Source organism: Parasteatoda tepidariorum, chromosome 5 (assembly GCF_982258835.1).
Source record: "Parasteatoda tepidariorum strain Cologne lab strain chromosome 5, Ptep-v5.0, whole genome shotgun sequence".
Classification (NCBI taxonomy): Eukaryota; Metazoa; Arthropoda; class Arachnida; order Araneae; family Theridiidae; genus Parasteatoda; species Parasteatoda tepidariorum.
In genome coordinates, this window is record NC_141759.1 from 31,491,795 (window position 1) to 31,512,774 (window position 20,980).

The window sequence follows — 20,980 nt, forward strand, 5'->3', positions numbered from 1 at the left end:
AAATACAGCCAAAATTTGGGAGCCACGTAAGAGAATTATATATAATAGATAGATATTTGGGAGACTCGGTTGCCATGGAGACTCGCCAACTATTGGCGACAGGAGCACGTGTCGCCTTCCATGCTGTGCATCTTAATCAGACTAAATTTATATTGAATAAACAAAATGTTATTTTAAATTTAATTATTAAACTTTAATCTGAAAATGCATAAACCATCTTATACTTAACAAAAAAAGGTGAAATCTGAGATACACGACAAGAAGACGACCGCCTAAAATCTTAAGACGAGAGAAAAGTCGTTTTTTAACAGCGACGTAGGTGGTGGTTTCATCAAGTGACGCCCAGAAGGGACGTGAAAAAGAGTAAACCTCCTCTCGGTCACCATTAAGCATAAAAGAATCGATACAAAAAAAATCAATCAATCACTTAAAATGTTAAAATGCCATCACGGCTAAATTTACCAAAACTGAGAAAATTACGCTGATTTAATTTAGATAGTTTACATTTCGTTCGAGAAATGCTGAAACTAGTTTTAAAAAACCAAGTGTGATTTGATACAACATCACACTATAGTGTGATGTTGCTGATTCCTAATTATGATCAAATGATTCCTAATTAAGCTCAACTGATTCCTAATTATGCTCAACTTACCTAATTATGCTTAATCCACCTGATTCCTAATTATGCTCCAATAACCAATGTGTTAATTCAATTAACCCTTAAAAAACTCAAAATTTCAATGAAAAGGGGAGCATCAAAATGCTTTTAATCAATTACAGTATATATTTTTCTCTGAGCCTTTTGTACACATTTCCCAATGGGGTAAGCAGTTCATCCCGAATACTGATGCCAGTGGTACTGCTATTTCAGGAGTTCTAATGCAAGAATTTAATGGTCAACATAAACCCATATCTTACTTTAGTAAAAGTTTATCCCAATCAGAACGAAATTACCCCCCTATAAAACTTGAACTTTATGCTATTTATAGATCAGTAATGGCATTTAAACACTATTTGGCATGTAAAAAGTTTACTATCCTCACTGACTCCAAACATTTGATTCATTATAAGAAGGTAACATCTCCTGCTGATATTATAACCCCGTTGGTTTCTTCAGTTGTCAGAATTCACATATGAAGTAAAATGTATAGCTGGCTCAAAAAATCAATTGGCCGATTACTTCAGTAGAAGTCAAGACCCTGACCATTAGACCTCAGTACCAGAGGTACCAGGAATATACAGCACCAAGATTTGAAATGCCGAGCAATTTAACACTCCCGCAACCGGGCAAAACACCCCCGTATGACTTGCCGAGCTATCGTGTAACACCAAGATATGGAAACTTACCAAATTCAACAGTTTCTCATAATCCTAATGAAATTGGAGAATGCAATCAAACGTTTTACGGACAATAGAATCCTGGTATTGTACAGTACAGATCTACATTAATGAATGCGGGAAGTGTTGTGGAAAAGGGTGATTTTGACTGTAAAATGTCACCATCCTATACCCCACCGAAGTCAGTCCAATTTAATGTTCCACCTTCTGTAGTTACACCAGTGTCAGAAAACAACAGGGGACCTGCTGGGGTAAGTACATCCCCAGAAGTTGAACAAAAGCACAGACTATTACGACAAAAAACGTTTTTCCATGGATGAAACCACATTCAGATACAAATCCAGGAAAGAGAAGTCGCCAAGCCTACACCAAATATCAAACTTTAGAATTGGAAAAAGAATTCCATCTTACTAGTTAACTCATAAGAAAACGTCGAGTTAAAATAGCTCATACACTTGGCCTTACAGAAAGGCAAATTAAGATTTGGTTTCAGAATCGCAAAATGAAAGCTAATAAGGAAAACAAATTAAACATAGCAGCAAAAATTATCAAACACTAACAATGTGTAGTTCTTGGTTATACACAATAAACTTGATTATCATTTTAAATGCAAATATTAAATGCAAAATTACTAAAAATTAATTATCAAAAATTAATTGTCAAATCCTTTCACACATACATTTGTTACTTAAATTACATAATTGTGTTGAAATTGCCACATAAATTTCAGCTTTTTTTAAAAAATTATTATTATTACTATTTTGGCCTTACATAAGACTGTAGAAAGTTGCATAAAACTACTTATACAACAATTGAACGTATGATGTAGCAACATCACATATATAGTTTCATATTCTTCACTAAAGTGATATTGAAAACTTTATTATTCTCATTCCAAGCCTTTTCTTCTACACTTTAAGGATTATAAATACAGATACGATCGTAATAGTTGCGATAAAATTATTTAAAGTTTCCTATTCTTCACTAAAGTGATATTGAAAACAGTACCAATTCATTATTCTCATTCCAAGTCTATTCTTCAAAACTTTAACGCATATAAATACAGATACGACCGTAATAGTTATGTTCAAATTATATATAGTTTCCTATTCTTCACTAAAGTGATATTGAAAACAGTACCGATTCATTATTCTCATTCCAAGCCTATTCTTCAAAACTTTAACGCATATAAATACAGATACGATCGTAATAGTTGCGATCAAATTACATAAAGTTTCCTATTCTTCACTAAAGTAATATTGAAAACAGAACCAATTTATTATTCTCATTCCAAGCCTATTCTTCAAAACTTTAACGCATATAAATACAGATACGACCGTAATAGTTACGTTCAAATTATCTATAGTTTCCTATTCTTCACTAAAATGATATTGAAAACAGGACCAAATTATTATTCTCATTCCAAGCCTATTCTTCAAAACTTTAACGCATATAAATACAGATACGACCGTAATAGTTATGTTCAAATTATATATAGTTTCCTATTCTTCACTAAAGTGATATTGAAAACAGTACCGATTCATTATTCTCATTCCAAGCCTATTCTTCAAAACTTTAACGCGCATAAATACAGATACGGTCGTAATAGTTGCGATCAAATTACATAAAGTTTCCTATTCTTCACTAAAGTGATATTGAAAACAGTACCGATTCATTATTCTCATTCCAAGCCTATTCTTCAAAACTTTAACGCATATAAATACAGATACGATCGTAATAGTTGCGATCAAATTACATAAAGTTTCCTATTCTTCACTAAAGTGATATTGAAAACAGAACCAATTTATTATTCTCATTCCAAGCCTATTCTTCAAAACTTTAACGCATATAAATACAGATACGACCGTAATAGTTACGTTCAAATTATATATAGTTTCCTATTCTTCACTAAAATGATATTGAAAACAGGACCAATTTATTATTCTCATTCCAAGCCTATTCTTCAAAACTTTAACGCATATAAATACAGATACGATCGTAATAGTTGCGATCAAATTACATAAAGTTTCCTATTCTTCACTAAAGTGATATTGAAAACAGTACCGATTCATTATTCTCATTCCAAGCCTATTCTTCAAAACTTTAACGCGTATAAATACAGATACGGTCGTAATAGTTGCGATCAAATTACATAAAGTTTCCTATTCTTCACTAAAGTGATATTGAAAACAGTACCGATTCATTATTCTCATTCCAAGCCTATTCTTCAAAACTTTAACGCATATAAATACAGATACGATCGTAATAGTTGCGATCAAATTACATAAAGTTTCCTATTCTTCACTAAAGTGATATTGAAAACAGTACCGATTCATTATTCTCATTCCAAGCCTATTCTTCAAAACTTTAACGCATATAAATACAGATACGATCGTAATAGTTGCGATCAAATTACATAAAGTTTCCTATTCTTCACTAAAGTGATACTGAAAACAGAACCGATTTATTATTCTCATTCCAAGCCTATTCTTCAAAACTTTAACGCATATAAATACAGATACGACCGTAATAGTTATGTTCAAATTATATATAGTTTCCTATTCTTCACTAAAGTGATATTGAAAACAGGACCAATTTATTATTCTCATTCCAAGCCTATTCTTCAAAACTTTAACGCATATAAATACAGATACGACCGTAATAGTTATGTTCAAATTATATATAGTTTCCTATTCTTCACTAAAGTGATATTGAAAACAGTACCGATTCATTATTCTCATTCCAAGCCTATTCTTCAAAACTTTAACGCATATAAATACAGATACGATCGTAATAGTTGCGATCAAATTACATAAAGTTTCCTATTCTTCACTCAAGTGATATTGAAAACAGAACCAATTTATTATTCTCATTCCAAGCCTATTCTTCAAAACTTTAACGCATATAAATACAGATACGACCGTAATAGTTACGTTCAAATTATATATAGTTTCCTATTCTTCACTAAAATGATATTGAAAACAGGACCAATTTATTATTCTCATTCCAAGCCTATTGTTCAACACTTTAACGTATATAAATACAGATATGACCGTAATAGTTACGTTCAAATTATATATAGTTTCCTATTCTTCACTAAAGTGATATTGAAAACAGGACCAATTTATTATTCTCATTCCAAGCCTATTCTTCAAAACTTTAACGCATATAAATACAGATACGATCGTAATAGTTGCGATCAAATTACATAAAGTTTCCTATTCTTCACTAAAGTGATATTGAAAACAGTACCGATTCATTATTCTCATTCCAAGCCTATTCTTCAAAACTTTAACGCATATAAATACGCATAATTCAAGAAAAAATATAAATCTGTTTCGGTTCAAAGCACAACACTAAATACGTAATTTGAAATAATTTTCACCTGGGCATGGTCACTCATTGCGGGGGTGTAAGACCATTCTGGAATTGAATAATGGAAATACTTTTTTAATGTGACCACTTGTTACTTTCGAGGGTGTGGGATTTGGTGCCCTTCTTGGATACATACGGTGCAAAGATATAAATTTAGAAGTCATTTGACCGTAATATATCTGTCAGAAGCTCTTCAGTGTGGGTGAGAGTAGTTTAAATTGGATCCAAGGGTGTGCCCTCTTAGGAAATTTCTTTGCAAGAATATATTTTTCGATGCAAAGATTTCAGGGATAGTAGGGCTGCTATCTATATACACTGAAGAAGTTTCAAGTGTAATTTATTCAAAGAAGAAAAAAATTTCATGCAGGGAACTTTTTTTACCGTTAAAACGAAATGATACTGGAAAGAAGAGTGTAATGTTGAAAAAATTTGTCATCATGTTGAATAATGTTGGTGAGTTATTATGATTCTGGGAGAGTTGTTTCCTAATTGAAATTATGCTATGATGTTGTTCTTTTCATTCAATAAATAGTGCATTAGTTTATTGATTGTGTTTGTGTTATTTAATCAAAATGGTGACCCCCCTCCCCAGTACGGCATCAGGCGCTATAGATTACTATATCATTTGAAGATTATTTTTCATCGAGTTTCTTTTTTTTTATTATTTTCAAAAAAAAAAAAAAAAAAGCAAACAAACAATTGGAGGGGGCCGGGATAGCCTGGTCGGTAGGGCGCTGGGCCCATATCCAAGAGGTCGTTGGTTCGATCCTCGCCGGCCGAAGACTCCCCGTGTAGTAAATGGTGTCTGATGCACGTTAAATCTGTCGAGTCTCAAAGTCCTCCATGTTCCCATAACAAATCAATACCTCTGGGGGTACTGATCCAGGAGTTTCCCTGTCTTCTGGATTGGTTCAAAATTACAAGGCCACGGAGTTGAACATTAGTAGTCGTAAACCCATTAAATTGGGTCGGCTGTTCAACGACGATTATAAAATAAAATAAAACAATTGGAGGAAATTGTTGCGACTTCATTTTAAAACATAACAAATTTTGATTCGAATGAAATTAAGAAAATCAAGAGTGGGGACAACGCAAAAAATATAGATCTAGATTTATTATGATAGTGTTACAAATTCACTTTATAAATTCTGTCTTTCAATGTGTTAACTTTATTTAGATTAGTTGGGTCCTCTGTATTAATTTACCCTTAACATATATTTTTTAAATACTGGTTAAAAAATGAAGACATGCTGGGCACAAATTAAGGGTAAAACGCTAATATGCTAACTTATAAACCAGAAAAAAAGGTCGACAAGCTATTAGTAGGAGCTTTTCATGATTTTTCTGCACTATGTAACGCTACACTACGAGGTTATGCATTAACTGAACGACATATAAAAACACAATTAATCAAACTAAAACAATTGCAATTTTATTTATTTATTATTATATTTTATTCCGCCTGTGGCTTTACATTATTAGATTAAGCAAAACGCGTTTTTAGTAGTTCATTTTATGGAAATAAAGATTAACTGCATTTAGTATTATTTCGCATGATGTTGTTTCTCGAGACTAACCCTTGATAATCAAAATTTACCAAAATCAGGTGATTCTATCAGGTACGCCTCTTTTAGGACCCGTAAAAAATTTTTTTCCCGACAGTATATTTATTAAAACTGCACAGTAATGATGCAGTTTTATCGTACCAAATGTACCTTGCTTCAGTATATTTGGTGTTTATTAAATTTTCACCAGTTGCCACGATACCAGTAGTCTAAATTACAAAAATTAATTAAGCACCATTGGTTTCAATAACAGTTTAACGATTTTTTATGTTCCTCATATACGAATTAATAGCATTTCTCTATTAATTTTGACATTTAAAACATAGCTTATTTTAGAACATAGCTTATATATTTCTATCCGTACGTTCGTATGCGTTGGCACGTTTAATCTCAATCTCATTTGGTACGTTCAATCTTAACTTTTAAACGAATTAGTACCATTTCTCTTTTAATTTTGATTTTTAAAACATAGCTTATTTTAGAACGTAGCTTTTTTATACGTTGGTGCTTTCAATCTTAATGGGAAAAGCATCTTTTGCATTTTCATTTATTTCTATTGATTTTTAAATGCCATATTATGAGGTATTTTGAAATTTGCACTAGAAATATTAATTTTTCTTCATAAATAAAGCTATTTTAATATATATTAAAAATAATTAAATAAATAAATAAAAATAAACAAACAGATAAAAATGAACAAACAGATAAAAATAAACAAACAAATAAAAAAACAACAATAAAACAAATGTAAAAATTTTAATAATAATGTTAAATATTTATTTCATTTTATTATTATAATTTATTTAATAAATGTTATTCTTTAATATTTTTGAATTAAGTTTTAAGTTTCTTCTTTATTTAGAAAAAAGTAAAAAAAAAATTCTGAAGAAATTCTGAAGCCTGCAAATAATTTTCAGAAAATATTGCATTGAAAAATTTGCATCCTAAAAATAATTATCTCGCCAAAATTATTCCTTTAAAACAAAAATATCTGCATTACAAATAATCTTGGCCGAGTTAAGGTTTCTGAACAAGACATCACCTTTTGAGGAAATTTTCATTTTACTGTTGCATTAAAAAAAATCGAGTTAGGAAGATTTGTAGAGAACATATTTTATAACCATTCTTCGTACATTTCTTCCTCAATAGCTATTTCCACCCGATGTCCAATTACTGCCATATTCTTTCGGAGAAACCATGCAGAGGGCAAAAAAATGACTTCACAAATTCTTCTGGTGACCCTTTAGATGTGTCCAAAACCCACGCTGAGGATGCTTAGCTAAGATCCCATTCTACTAACCAAAGGTCAAGCTTAAATGAACAACAATTCATGGATCATCTCAGTCACTTCAATCAGATGTTGCGCCAAAACTCTGCCAAAGACACTACTTGATGAGAGGGGACCTTATGACTTTGGTGTAGGCGTCTTCGTGAAGTAAAAACTAAAATGACAGCTATCAAAGGATTCGTATTCTCCAACAGATTATTTACAAATTCTTTTGGAAGCTGTTTTCCTATAAGCTTTAACTTTTTTTTTATTTACCTTTTTGGATTTTTTTAAAAGTCTGTTCGCCAATTGAGAAAAACCAAATGGATGGCAATGTGCTAAAGGTGTGACAGATCTTCTGGGAAAGGTTAAGGTGTTTGCTCAAAAACTTATCCAGCAAAACGTTTATGATTCTTGCAGGTAAGCGACATTAATCCTGTAAGAACATCACTGCATGTCGCGTCAATGTTTCGAAAAACTGAAAACTCAATGCATCAGACAAGTGGTAGAGATAGAAAATTAAATACAGAATAAAACAAAAGGCAACATATGTAAATGAAATAAAATAATAAAAAGAGTTCTAAGCAGCTAGAATAACTTGTTTTCGTGAATAATCCTTCTGAAACATATTACAATATTACATTTGTTTCAAAAATATTTATTCGATAATTAGTGAATTAAGTTCCTTTTCAATATTGAGTTTTGCAATTTGTATGAACTATTTAATTTTATAACCGTTGTTGAACCCAATTTTAAGTTTACGGCTACAAGAAAAAGAAAGAAAAAAAAAAGAAAGAAAGATACACTAATTTCCATCAAGAAGTTGTTAATTTAAAACAATATCATTGAACCTGAATGGAGTGCAATTGTAATTTCTTAAAACAGAAGTCGTAAATAACAAAAAAGTAACTATACAGTTTAAAAGTAAATTTTCGTACCACTTCCTGCAGCATTCGAAATACAAATTTAAAAATAATATCATCCCGAAAATCGGGAAGAGTTGGTAGCTAAGTTCAGGTATATTTTTATTTTTATTTCTTATATATAACTGTCGTTAAACAGCGAATCCAATTTTAGGTCTACGACTGCCAGTGTACAACTCCGTATCCTTGTAATTTTGATCCCAATCCGGAAGACAAGGGATCTCCTGGATCAGTACCCCCAGAGATATTGATTTGTTATGGGAATATGCAAGACTTTGTGACCCAACAGATTTAACGTGCACCAGTCACCATTTACTACACTTCTTGCAAAACACTTCGTCTTCGGCCAGCGGGAATCGAACCCAGTGTCCTATCAACCAGGCTATCCCGGCCTATATATGCTCAAGCTTTAAAATTTTTTAATGGTGGTAGTAAATCTACGTTAATATTAAAATAAATGTCTTCTTCTCTTTATTTTTAATTTACTTATTTTGGGCACAGATTTATTCATTTTTAATTTATTTATTCTTTCAAAGTTACGGATTACGGATCACTTAAAGGTGTGATTGAGCAGTATTTTTACGCAAATATATTTTCTTTCACAAATTATGTGTTAAATAATCGAGCTCCGTTTTCTTCCGTACTATTTTTAAAATATTTTAAAACTCGTAGGAATCATACGGTAGCTAAAAAGTTTAAAAAATGTATATAAATTAAATCTCTCTGCCGAAAATACGCTTAAGGCCAGGTCTCTACTTTAACAGAGCCACACTTACTTACACTTATTCACACATCCTCACATTCCCATTTTGCATGTATTTCCAAACTGTAAATACTGTAAATATTCATTAGTGTTTATTTTTCCATTGTACTTAAATTTTACCTTTTTTCATGTAATTTTTATTACTTGTAACTTTGTTATTACCTAATAATGGCAAAGTGCCATTTTTTTTTCTTTCACGAACTCCATTTTGCTCTCCAAACTTTATTTTTGTCATGTATGTTTCTTAGTCTAATTTCAGGATGAATGGGAAAAGGGCCGTAAGACCTCAGACGCCCAGTTCCTCTACAACGAACGAATGAACGAAAATACTCTTTACATAATTAAAGGTCTATGAATTTCGAGAATCATTTAAGATAACTCGAAATTATTGAAAATGACTTACATACTTTTAAAAGTTATCAACTTTGTCTTTACCCTATTTGTGAAAATATAATCTTTCGTTCATTTTAATTAGCAGCAAAAAATTGTAGAAATTGAATTAAAATATATTCATTTGTTTCATCAAAATGAACAAAATCGATGTCTTCTGGCATATCTTCAAATATCTTCCGAGAAGTATTTAAAATGTTAACACTTAGCATCGTTGTTATAAATCACTTAACACTTTGCATCGTTGCTTGTAATCTTAAAAAAAATCCTTTTGTTGGCCTGATGGAGCTTTCGTTTCACAAGACCACACCTTTGAATTAAATTTGAAAGTGATATGAGGTCTCAGGTGTTACATCTTGTGAGGTATAAGATTCGAAGAAAGGCAGAAAGCATTTAAAAAAAATATTTCGTGAGCTGAAAAATAATGGCTAAAATGTGTCAAGTATACATCTTCCAGAATTGACACATGCCACGTTATCAGTGACAAAGCTCTGCGCAATTTTCTTTTTGCAAGAAATAACTTGGCCGCTAAGTAACGAATTTTTGTCACTTTAAGGAGGAACATTAGTAGATAAACGCATTAGAAGATCCATGATGAGAAGAGGCCAACTATTTTTCTTGAAAATTTTTTAGTTTCATCAAACGTGTTTGGTTCTTTTAATTTATAACCATTTTCTTTCTTTTTTTTTTTTTTACCTTTTCTTTTTAATTTTCTCTTGGAATTTTTACAACTGTCTTTCAACAGCCGACCCAGTTTTGAGTTTGAGACTTCTACCAATGTTCAATTCCATAACCTTGTAATTTTGTACCCGATCCAGAAGACTAGTTAACTGCGGGATCAAGGAATGGGAAGAAATTTGTCTTCATGGAGGATCTTTTGGAAGAAATAACCCGCATTTACGTTTCATAGAGAGGAAAGCAACAAAAACCTTTTTGCAACAAGTTGATTTTCTAACTAAAACCAGATGACTTTATAATTGGTATCAAACTATAGTATTTGAATCATAATATATAATATGGGTTTACATAATACACAATAAACCGTAATATATAATACATAAAATAATATATTATTATATTTAGTGTATCATATTTTAAGTATTATGTGTTGAGTTGCACTTGCAGAAAATTTAAGAATCTGAGATATCATTCTATTTTGTACCTGGGGTTAAGCATACGACCCAATTCTGAATTTACGACTATCAATGTTCAACTCCGTAAGCTTATAATTTTGTACCCAATCCAGAAGCTAAGAAAACTCCTGGATCAAGTATTGGGACTATCAATGTTCAACTCCGTAAGCTTATAATTTTGTACCCAATCCAGAAGCTAAGAAAACTCCTGGATCAAGTATTGGGAGAATTTAGCCTTCGTGGAGGACTTTTTGATGGAACTAACCCTCATTTGCGTTATATGGAGAGGATTTCATATGGAGATTATATGGAGAGGCGTTCCACGGATAGCCTAACGGCAAGGGGACTTGTAACCTATGATCCGTCTACCACTGAGGATATTTTAAGTCAGTACTGTGGTTCGTGCGAGATGGGTGTGGAATTAATATCAACCAGGCATCACTGATGTAAAACGAATTGCTTTAAAGAACAAGAAGTTAAAATTAGACGTTTCACTTAGAATGCACTGTCTGTGGTCGCCTTTGCTAATGTCCTGCTTGACTAAAATTTTCAATTGAAAATTTCTGTTCCTGAAAGGGTTAAGGACAAACTTGTAACTCATTTATTCCACTCTTGAAAGTTATCGTAAGAAAAAAAACATTTTATTATACATATATATGGATAATACTTTCAAAACTGGTAGCTAACAGTATAAGATATCTACACATAAATGTCATACCACTTTCCTCATGCAGTGTTTTTCACGAAAAATAAAATCTTGCATTTTTTGCAATGGTAGTCATAAATGGGTTAACACACTCTACACCTACACATATCTGCCAAATTCTACTAGTTTCGAGGATGTTAGTAATACCAATTTGATAGAAGAAAAAAAAAATTTTAAACCCTCAACTAAGCCCAGTTATCAATATTGCTTTATAAACCCATGTGAGAGAAGTGGTAGTAAAAATTTATTAATTTAGAGTAGTTTTTTTTTTTAGTGGATTTTTCTTTCTCTGTAAAGAATACTGTATTTCTACTTCAGATTTAAATATAAATACTTATAATGTTAATACATTATAGTAGACACAATTATGTTTCTGAAAAATAAATTCTAATGACAAAACATTTGTGTTACCAGTTTTAACCATGCTTTTAAAAGGACGCTGGGCACAAATGGGTGATTTTTTTATCAAGGCTTAAATTTACTATTAATTATCCTTCTTGTTGAAGGAGCTTACTACCTGGCCCAAAGTATTTTATAACCATTTTAAATGAAAAATACTACGAAGAATCAATTGTGCTTCACAGATATACATTAAATAAACCCGTATGTTAAAAAAAAATTAGCTTACATTTGTTTAGACCATAGAGATCGAGGGATTTTAATCAACCACCAATTTTCATATCAATTAAAATTTTCCAATATCTTACGTGGTCCAAGTTACCTTTCGTATGTTTTACAAACTACGAAGAAGCAGTTAGTATTCTTATACGTTTATTCTTCGATCAAAGCCTTATTATTTCAAGAATCGGTATTCAAACCATTGCTAATCTATTAATTAATATATCAGATATTCGATAAAAAAAACAGTTATTTAATTTACCAGACCTGTAAAAGATACATATTTAAACTGACCTATAAGCGCAAGTAATAATAACCTTCGAAGTGTCAAAAAAGATAACGCATAAAATTTGTTATTTGCCAAAAAAATCTATTTTAAAAACAAGCAAGACAAACCGTGAATATCTTTAGATTTTACGCAAATAACCTAAGAATAAAATTTTTTTATGGTAACGCACAATTTGAGACTCACGATTTCAATGGATCATCACACCTCATAAGCCATAAAAAGTACAATCCCCAATCGCAAAAAGATCAAGGCATTATAATCAACTACCGATTTTCATATCAATGATGGATTTTCCCAAAAACATGCGAGTCAAAACTACCTCTCATATGTTTCTCAAAGTACGAAAAAGCAGTTAATATTTTTATGCGTTTGTTGTTCCATCAAGGGATTATTATCTCCAAGAATCGGGATCCAAGCCAATGCCAAACCATAATCCTTGGATAAAATACCTCAGCACGAACAGGGGACGAACATCTGCTCGCCAAGAGGGCGTTAAAAAGAATTCGTTTCAATGTCATGGCAATGGAGTTCTTTTTTTCCTTTTCAAACGCAAATCACACCTCTCAGATTGGGGTGACCGCCAAAGACCATTCATGGCGAACAACTTCTTATCGCGGGATTAGATCTCTTCCAGCCCAAAGAGGTGCAAAAGTTTCACCAAAAAGTGTGAAAAGAGAAGTTTCGGCGATGCTTAACAAAATGGCTAAGGCGCGATGGTTTGCGCCTCAGCCTTTTCAGAAAATTTTTATTGTTGAATCACACTTTTGAAAAGGATTTAAAAACTCGTGACTGCGATCCATTCATTCGTGCCTATGAAGTTGATGGGCCTCTTTTTCTCTCTTCCTCTATTATTGAGGAATGAACCAAAATGAGTTTCGGTAGCAGAATTGAGTCTATTCTTTGACCAAACATGGTCAATTCGGGAAGTGGCCATATGAATTGAATTTTTGATGACAATAATAATAATTATAAAACTCTGAATTATTAAGTACGATTTTGAAATTTTAGGATGAATATAAAACATTCTAAGAGGAAGGCTTTTAAAAAAACATGTAGTTTCCTCAGAATAGTAGGTATATTGTTGTACTTTTTGTCTTAAAAATAAAATCAAAGCTATATTATTAAAGATGATATTAAACTATATATTTAATATCATCTTTTACATATTTAAGTGAAGTTAAAAATATAGTAAAATAAAATCAAAACTATATATTTAAAGCTTTTGATGATCTAACTATGTTTATAATACCTGTTATATCTATATATTATACCTATATGATTATTAAAACCTTAAAAACTCGTGATTCTTTCCCTTTTTATTAGTGGTTAAAAACATCTTTTATTTTCATTACGGAATAAAATTCAATTATTGAATAAAATTCAATAATTTCAAATACCTCTAGAATCAGAATTTATTTTAACATTCGTAAATAAACGAAATATTTATAACAATGTTAATAAACTACTCAAATTAATGTACTTTCCAAACCAGTAGTCATCAAGAATAGAATTTTTTTTTGAGCGTGAGAATCTAATCGAGATTAGTATAGTTGTTTTATTGCTTTTATTAACTGAAATGTGCTGATTTCGAACTCTCTTATGAAAAAAAATTAGCGCATTTTCTAACGAAATGAGCAATTTTATTTTTACAAGTTAGATCGAATTCCTTAAAGAGAACTCGAGTTCTTACTTCCAGCAACACCTCTGATTTAAAATTAAATCAGTAATGCTTAAATTAATTAAAGAATTTCTTCACTAAGCTAGTTTGATACTACTAAAATTCTTCATTTTCCGAACAATTAATAAAAATAAATCAGCTACTAAAAAAAATTATTATAAAATATTTTTTTTTAAAGTATATTAATTGCAAAATTTAGAGGAATTAATTTTTTAATTTCATTTGCTTTGCTCTCCAAAATTACAAAATTAAAATTATCCGAATAAAAATTTCCATAATTTTTATTTATTTATTTGCTCTTAAATTTGTCCTGCTAAGTATATGATGTATCAGGTTGAACTGGTATAGCACTGAAATAAAAAAGAAAAAATGAAAAAATTTGCATTTTAAAAATTCTCCCAGCTCTAAAATTCTAAATCTATTCTACTAAATATTTCAGCAGAAGATTTTATTATTCTGTTTTATCATAATCTCACTTTCGAAGCTACTTGGCTCACTTTTAAAAAATAAAAATTAGCTTGTAATTGCCATCGTCATTTGTGCAACTTTTTTCAATTCTTGTGAAAATTCTTCCATTGTTATACCATCATATATTCTAAAATAATCTCATATATCTTTCTACAACCCCATATTGTCCTCCTCCTTTTAGAGTGAAACTATTCTCAGTAAACCGAAATCCGCAGATAAAGATCCATAGAAATATATCCCCATACAATGCATAGACAGGCACTTAACCATCACCGTATGCATCCCGCCTCCAAGAAAAGTTTTAATCCTTCAGAACAAAACTTTAACCATCCTTGTCTCCAGAGGACGTCCAGATGGTGTCCTGAACCATCCTATGTATCTCCCAGCAGGGGATGTAGCGGTCATCCACAATGAGGTATTACATCTGTCCCCACCCGATAATCTGACCATTGTCGTCCTGCCTTCGAAAGAAATGGGTCTTCCTTTTTTGGGGGGACAGGAACCACCCTCCAACATTGTTGTACTTCGTCACCAAAAACCCCAAGGTGTGTTTGAAGATTCTATGTTCTTCTGTCAGTCTTAAAACGGAAATAAGGTATTAACTGTTCAATCGGCATGAAAGGATACGATCTGAAGAAATATCATGTTTGGAAAAAAATGGGAGTAGCAATATTCATTTTAGCAACGGTTCCCAAATGGTTTTCCGCGGAACCTTAGGGTTCCGTGGAAGAGTTAAAGAGGTTCCATGAGTTTTTGTAACCAGTGATGAGTTTTGAAATCCTTGACTATATTTAGATCTTACCTATAATTCTTAATTTATTTAATCTTATGGTTGGCCTACAATAACAAACTAGAAACACAAACTGTACACTATTGTACACTAGATGAACCTACACAATATTGCCAACTTTCTATGCTTTGTGGGAGATACACAAATTTATCTTCAGAAAATAACTCATGATTTTCCATCTTGAAAATATTGTAGACTTCATATCTTATGGGTTTTCAAGTAAAATGCCCATGAAATATATATGGCATTTTATAAAGGAAAATCTAATACTTCAATAAACAATAAATCGAGCAAATTATAAAAAAACAAGCATTTATAAAATATTCCATTATCGCGCTTTTCAAATCAAATCAGCTAAATTCTTTAAAGAAATTGTTTCCATAATAACCATTTTAAACGTTTATAACAATTATTTTAAGTCTTCATTTCGAAGTAACCATAATTCGTCGTATTTTAATCATTTTAAGCATATGTATATATACCTCGGAAAGAAATTGATAGCTAGACTAGATATAGTATTAGTACTGAAAATTGAAATGCCGGACATAAAACCTGGTTTAAGATTATTATTAATAATAAAACGATGCAATTTTCATTCCACTAATTAAATATTTTGAATATAGTTTTTATCGGTTATGATGTTTACAATTATTTTAAACTTTACTTTTAATCTTTATTTACTATTTAAAAAATTGAGAAACGCTGCATTCAGGGATATTTACTGAAGAAAGAAATGAATTCAATTTTCAATGAACCATGATTGAAATTTTAACTAATTAACTTTTTTTTTTTTGGCAAGATCCTTTTTCCCACATTGTTGTACAGGGCTGCCAACTTTTTATGCTTTGTGGGAAAATTTCTTTTAATCGCAATTTTTGTTTTTAAATATTATTCTTTGCTTAGCAAATTTGATTTACAATTATTCTTCATACAACTACATTTGAATGATTCAAAAATTCATATTAAAAGCTATTTTGTTCTTGTTCTTTAGTGGTGAGGCTTTTAAAATGTTAGCAAAAATTTGAAAGGTTTAGTTTTTGAATATCTACCACTCCATAAAATATTTTGCGAAAATTGCAGTAGTTGGCAGTCCTGGTTGTGTTTCATCAACAAATTTCCAAAGCTCTGTTTGAAAATTTTAAGTTCTTCTGTAGGTTTTTCAACGAATATAAGGTATTGAACTGACCAATTAGCTTAGATGCGATATGATCAAAAAATATGAATGAATAAATAAAAAGTACCATACTCATACTAGAAAGAAAAAAAAATAGAATGTTTAGATAAAAATGTATATACACCGAAGAGCCATTACATTATGACCACCCTGCTAATAACATGTAGGACCACCTTTAGCCCTCAAAACTGCTAGTACCGGCCGTGGCATTGATTCCACAAGGTGCTGAAAGGTAGTCTGAGGTATCTGGTACCAAGCGCTCACCAACTGGTCCTGCAATTCCCTCACATTTCGAGGGGGAAGCGTGGCAGCATGAATTTGGTTTTCCAAGTAGGACCACAAATGCTCTATTGGATTAAGGTCGGGTGAATTTGGGGGCCAAGACATGACTTGAAAGTCACTGGAATGTTCCTCGAACCAATCCATGACGATTCGACCCTTATGACATGGTGCATTATCTTGTTGGTAAATACTATCCCCCGCAGGAAAAACTGTTGCCATGAATGGGTGAACCTAGTCTGCAATTATGAACAAGTAGCTTACAGACGTCAGGGATTGTTCTATGAGGATTATGGGTCCTAATGTGCCCCATGAAAGCATTGTTTCTGGGCGAGAAACCATGAAAACCTGGGCGAGCCCATTGTTATAGATGGAGGGTGGTCATAATGTAATGGCTCTTCGGTGTATACCAAAAAAAAAATTTTTTTTTGAATGAAATTTTTTTTAATTACACATAATATATATTGTTAAAAGTATAATACTCTTCATAATTTAATTATTTTCTTTAATTTGCGTTATTTTAAGAAACTCATATCCTCCAAAATTTGAGGTTTAAACGAACAATTTTTTCTACTGATTGCGAAAAATTTCATGAATTTATAAAACAAATAGATTTTTTTACTTTTCTTAATTATTTTTATCAGAATTAGAATATGTCAGTCTGACTTTTGACAGTTTAATTAAAAATTGAATGAAATCACTCATAAATAATCACCACAAAGAAAAACAATAGAAAAATGACACAGCATCAGAACACCAAAATCCGGTTGTTTGTTTTGCGGATGACACAATCTATAAAGAATGTAACAGTACAGGTCATTGTGTTGATGACATTGTTAACAAATGAGTAACATGGATGATAAAAATTTAAAAAGTCCGGTTCGGCTTTTACTTCAAGGTGATAAATTTGAAAGTCAAATGCTGATAACTAACTGTTTAAGTGGGTTTGTTAGCAAACGCTATTTACTTTTTCTTAATGATTTATAGGTAAGTAATTCTGAGTATTTGCTAAAGGCTTGAAAGTTTTCTAGAGAGAGTGAAACTGGTTCGAATATCTGTTTGATTTTTTCCTCCCCATATTAATTCTTACCAGTGTATTCTGCATCGTTTAATTCTAAGTTTAAAAGATTGCATTTTCGAAAAAAAGGTATTAATTCTTACAAATGTGAGAATAAAATAGTTTTCTGTTTGACAGAGAATGTGAGAATTCTGCATATGTTCTATTTTAAATGTATGGTAAATAATTCACTGTTCTCTATTGTAATGGTTTGCAATTTTCCTTTTGAAACTGTATCACTACGTGAATTTGCTTTCATATCTGTTCTAACCCGTGTGTGTGTGTCATTACTAAATTGTTCAAAAATTTGCGCTTATGAAAAGATTTTATTGTTTTAAAGGCTGAAACAAATAAGACCTAGTTTGTAGTTTGATCTAATAAGAGGAAGTAGTAGAACCCTAGAGATGTTCTATATTAAATGCATTTAAATGCATGTGTGCAATGCATCATTAAATTGCTTAAAAATTTGCCTTTTCAAGACATAACGTTTCCCCCCCCCCCTTTTTTTTTTTTTCTTCTTATCTTTTCTGCTAAAAATATGAAGAAAAAAAATATCAACATAGATTGTTCAATGTTGAGAAGTTTGTTCCAAATTTTCAATATATAGTTTGTTCAACTATTACAATATCACGAGGGCGAATATCGAAGAAGTTGTATTTAAAATACAGGGCTTGAAATATTTCACTACTCTATTATAATGGCTTGAAATGTTTTATTTTACTTGTGATACTATTTCACAATGTTCGTTTTTTTTTTTTTTTTTTTTTTTTTTTTTTTTTTTTGAAGATGCGTTATAACCAGAGTGACCAGACCATTAAAATCATTAAATTACACGAAAAATTGCACTTACAAAAATAAAAAAAAATTTTTCTTCGTAAAAAATTTTTAAATGATAATTTTTTTTTTTAAAGTTAAAAGCTAAAATATAGTTTTTTTTTTATTATCATTGTTTCATAATAATACCTACTTATTTACTTTTGAAAGCACTAGTCATGCCGTTTGAAAATAAAAATTTAAAATATTTTTAGGTTTTATAACTAATTTAGCAACAGGTTTTCCAATATATAAGAAAATTGGAGGTACTTTCATAAAAAATTGGTCATCAATTCTTTTATTTTTCCTAAGTCTGGTAACATGTTTATATTTTTAACAATATTAAAGCGAAATTGTGTTCAGTTTTATATAATAACACTTTAATATAATCGCTTTTAATTTGTTTGAAATTATATTTAACTACATAATATTAATATATTACACACTCTTTCTGTTCATAATGATACGTGTGCATAAAGTGATATTATTTTTAATAAAATTTTTGTAATGTCACCCGAAACATTGTGACACAAAAAACATTTATTATCATATAATAGTTAATTCACCGTAAATCGACAACAAATATTAATGAACTTTTCTAGTAAAACATCAACAATCGATCAAATTTCGATCAAAACAGCATTGCAATCTTTTATATGTTCTCCAAACATTATCTTTAATTATAATAACAAAATTTCAACTTTATCAGTGCCTAAAATACAGTATAAAGCTTGCGACAGGCTAGAAAATAAAAGGTTACAGCAGGTTGGAAGGTTTGCTGAAATATATACGTGTCACATTTAACTTCGATCTCAAAAGCATCTGCAAAATTTGGGCGACGTTGGACAGCTAAATAATTTCAATCCATCATTCCAGTTTTTTCTGTCTTTCTCGTTTTAGATTCGCTTTGACACTTTGAAGCCGCGGAAAATTCTTGATGAAACGCACGCAATGTTCAAATGAGTGTTATTAAATGAAAAATATCTATCATTCTGTCAATTTACGATATCGTTGTTGCCAAATTGATTCGACATTAAACGTCAAGTTTGGTTTTTTTGTTGTGTGTGCATATATTTTAGTTTCGATTAAGTCCTTTTCATTTGACCTTCATGGGTTGAATTTTAATAGTAATTCAGACTCATAAAAGTGACACTGTTTTAGCATGTATCGTGAAATGATTGATTAGTTTTAAATCGAGTTTATTTTTCGCCGCATACTTTAACAGGAACAAATTTATAATATAAATTTAGAAAAATAAGATGCATTGAAGAATGTGATAATAAATGTTTTTCGTTTTTTTAATGTCATAGTAATAAATGCTTAATAATTTTTTTAAAAAATTCAAAAGATTTATTACCACTATGAAGAGAGTAATGTATCTATTTTATTTATATTTGTTAAAAATCATTGGATGGCAATAGTTTTAAAGTAAAAATGATATCCGAATCTTGAATAGTATCCACAATATGCGATTCCACAACTCTAACAACATTCGTATAATCTTTTGTAACACATGATGCCGGCATGATGTAACGCATGATTTCGTATAATCTTGTACAACATGATGCCGGCAATTTCAAACTGCGCTTCGATTTGTGCCAAATCAGAGCTTTGAATCCTCCCCCTCCCCCCAAAAAAGTGGAAGTTTCACTGCAACTCGAGAGATTTGTGACACTGGTGCTGTTTCCGCTGCAATGGCGTGTTTCTTCTGAAAATCCCCAAAACACGGAAGTCAGTTTACTACAGTATTTTGTACATTTTCGATTTAATTCAAATTGTTCAGCTTATGTGAAGATTTCAACCTGTCATCTGGTGTCGAAGTACTGAATTCAAAATAGACACAGGTTCGCTATTTATCTTTGGTGGAATGTTGCATGTTCTTATAAAGCTAAAATTTGAAAACTGCAAGATTAAAAAAGCAATTAAAAAAAAATCTAAACAAATAAACTGGGTTGATTCCGCTACATGGATTCGCTCCAAATTACCTAATTTTTTGAGAAATTTATGGATTATGAGATAACGGTTGATTTTTCAATCAATTCAATTCATAATTTCACGTGACGTCTTTATTCTTTATTTAATAGTTATTTTAATAATTATTTTAATAATTATTTTAACAATATTTTAAATATTTCTATCAAAAAATTAAACTGCAATAAAAAGTTATAATCGTAGCGAAAAATACACGATTTTTATAAACTTAGAGGTATCATCCCTATTAAATGTGGTTTGATTGCTTTATTTGAAATGCACCAATCAAATTCACAATTTTTTAACTCATATTTTATATAAATTTTTATTTTGATGAAAAAGTGACAAAAAAAAGTATTGTCGGTGCAGCTTTGGAAAGCATC

The 20,980-nt window shown here is 30.8% G+C and overlaps 1 pseudogene; it reads left to right on the forward strand.

The window, feature by feature from the left end:
- Nucleotides 1-961: 961 nt before the first annotated feature.
- LOC122271226 (homeobox protein Hox-D5-like) lies at nucleotides 962-1,897 on the forward strand (annotated as a pseudogene).
- The last annotated feature ends 19,083 nt before the right edge of the window (nucleotides 1,898-20,980 follow it).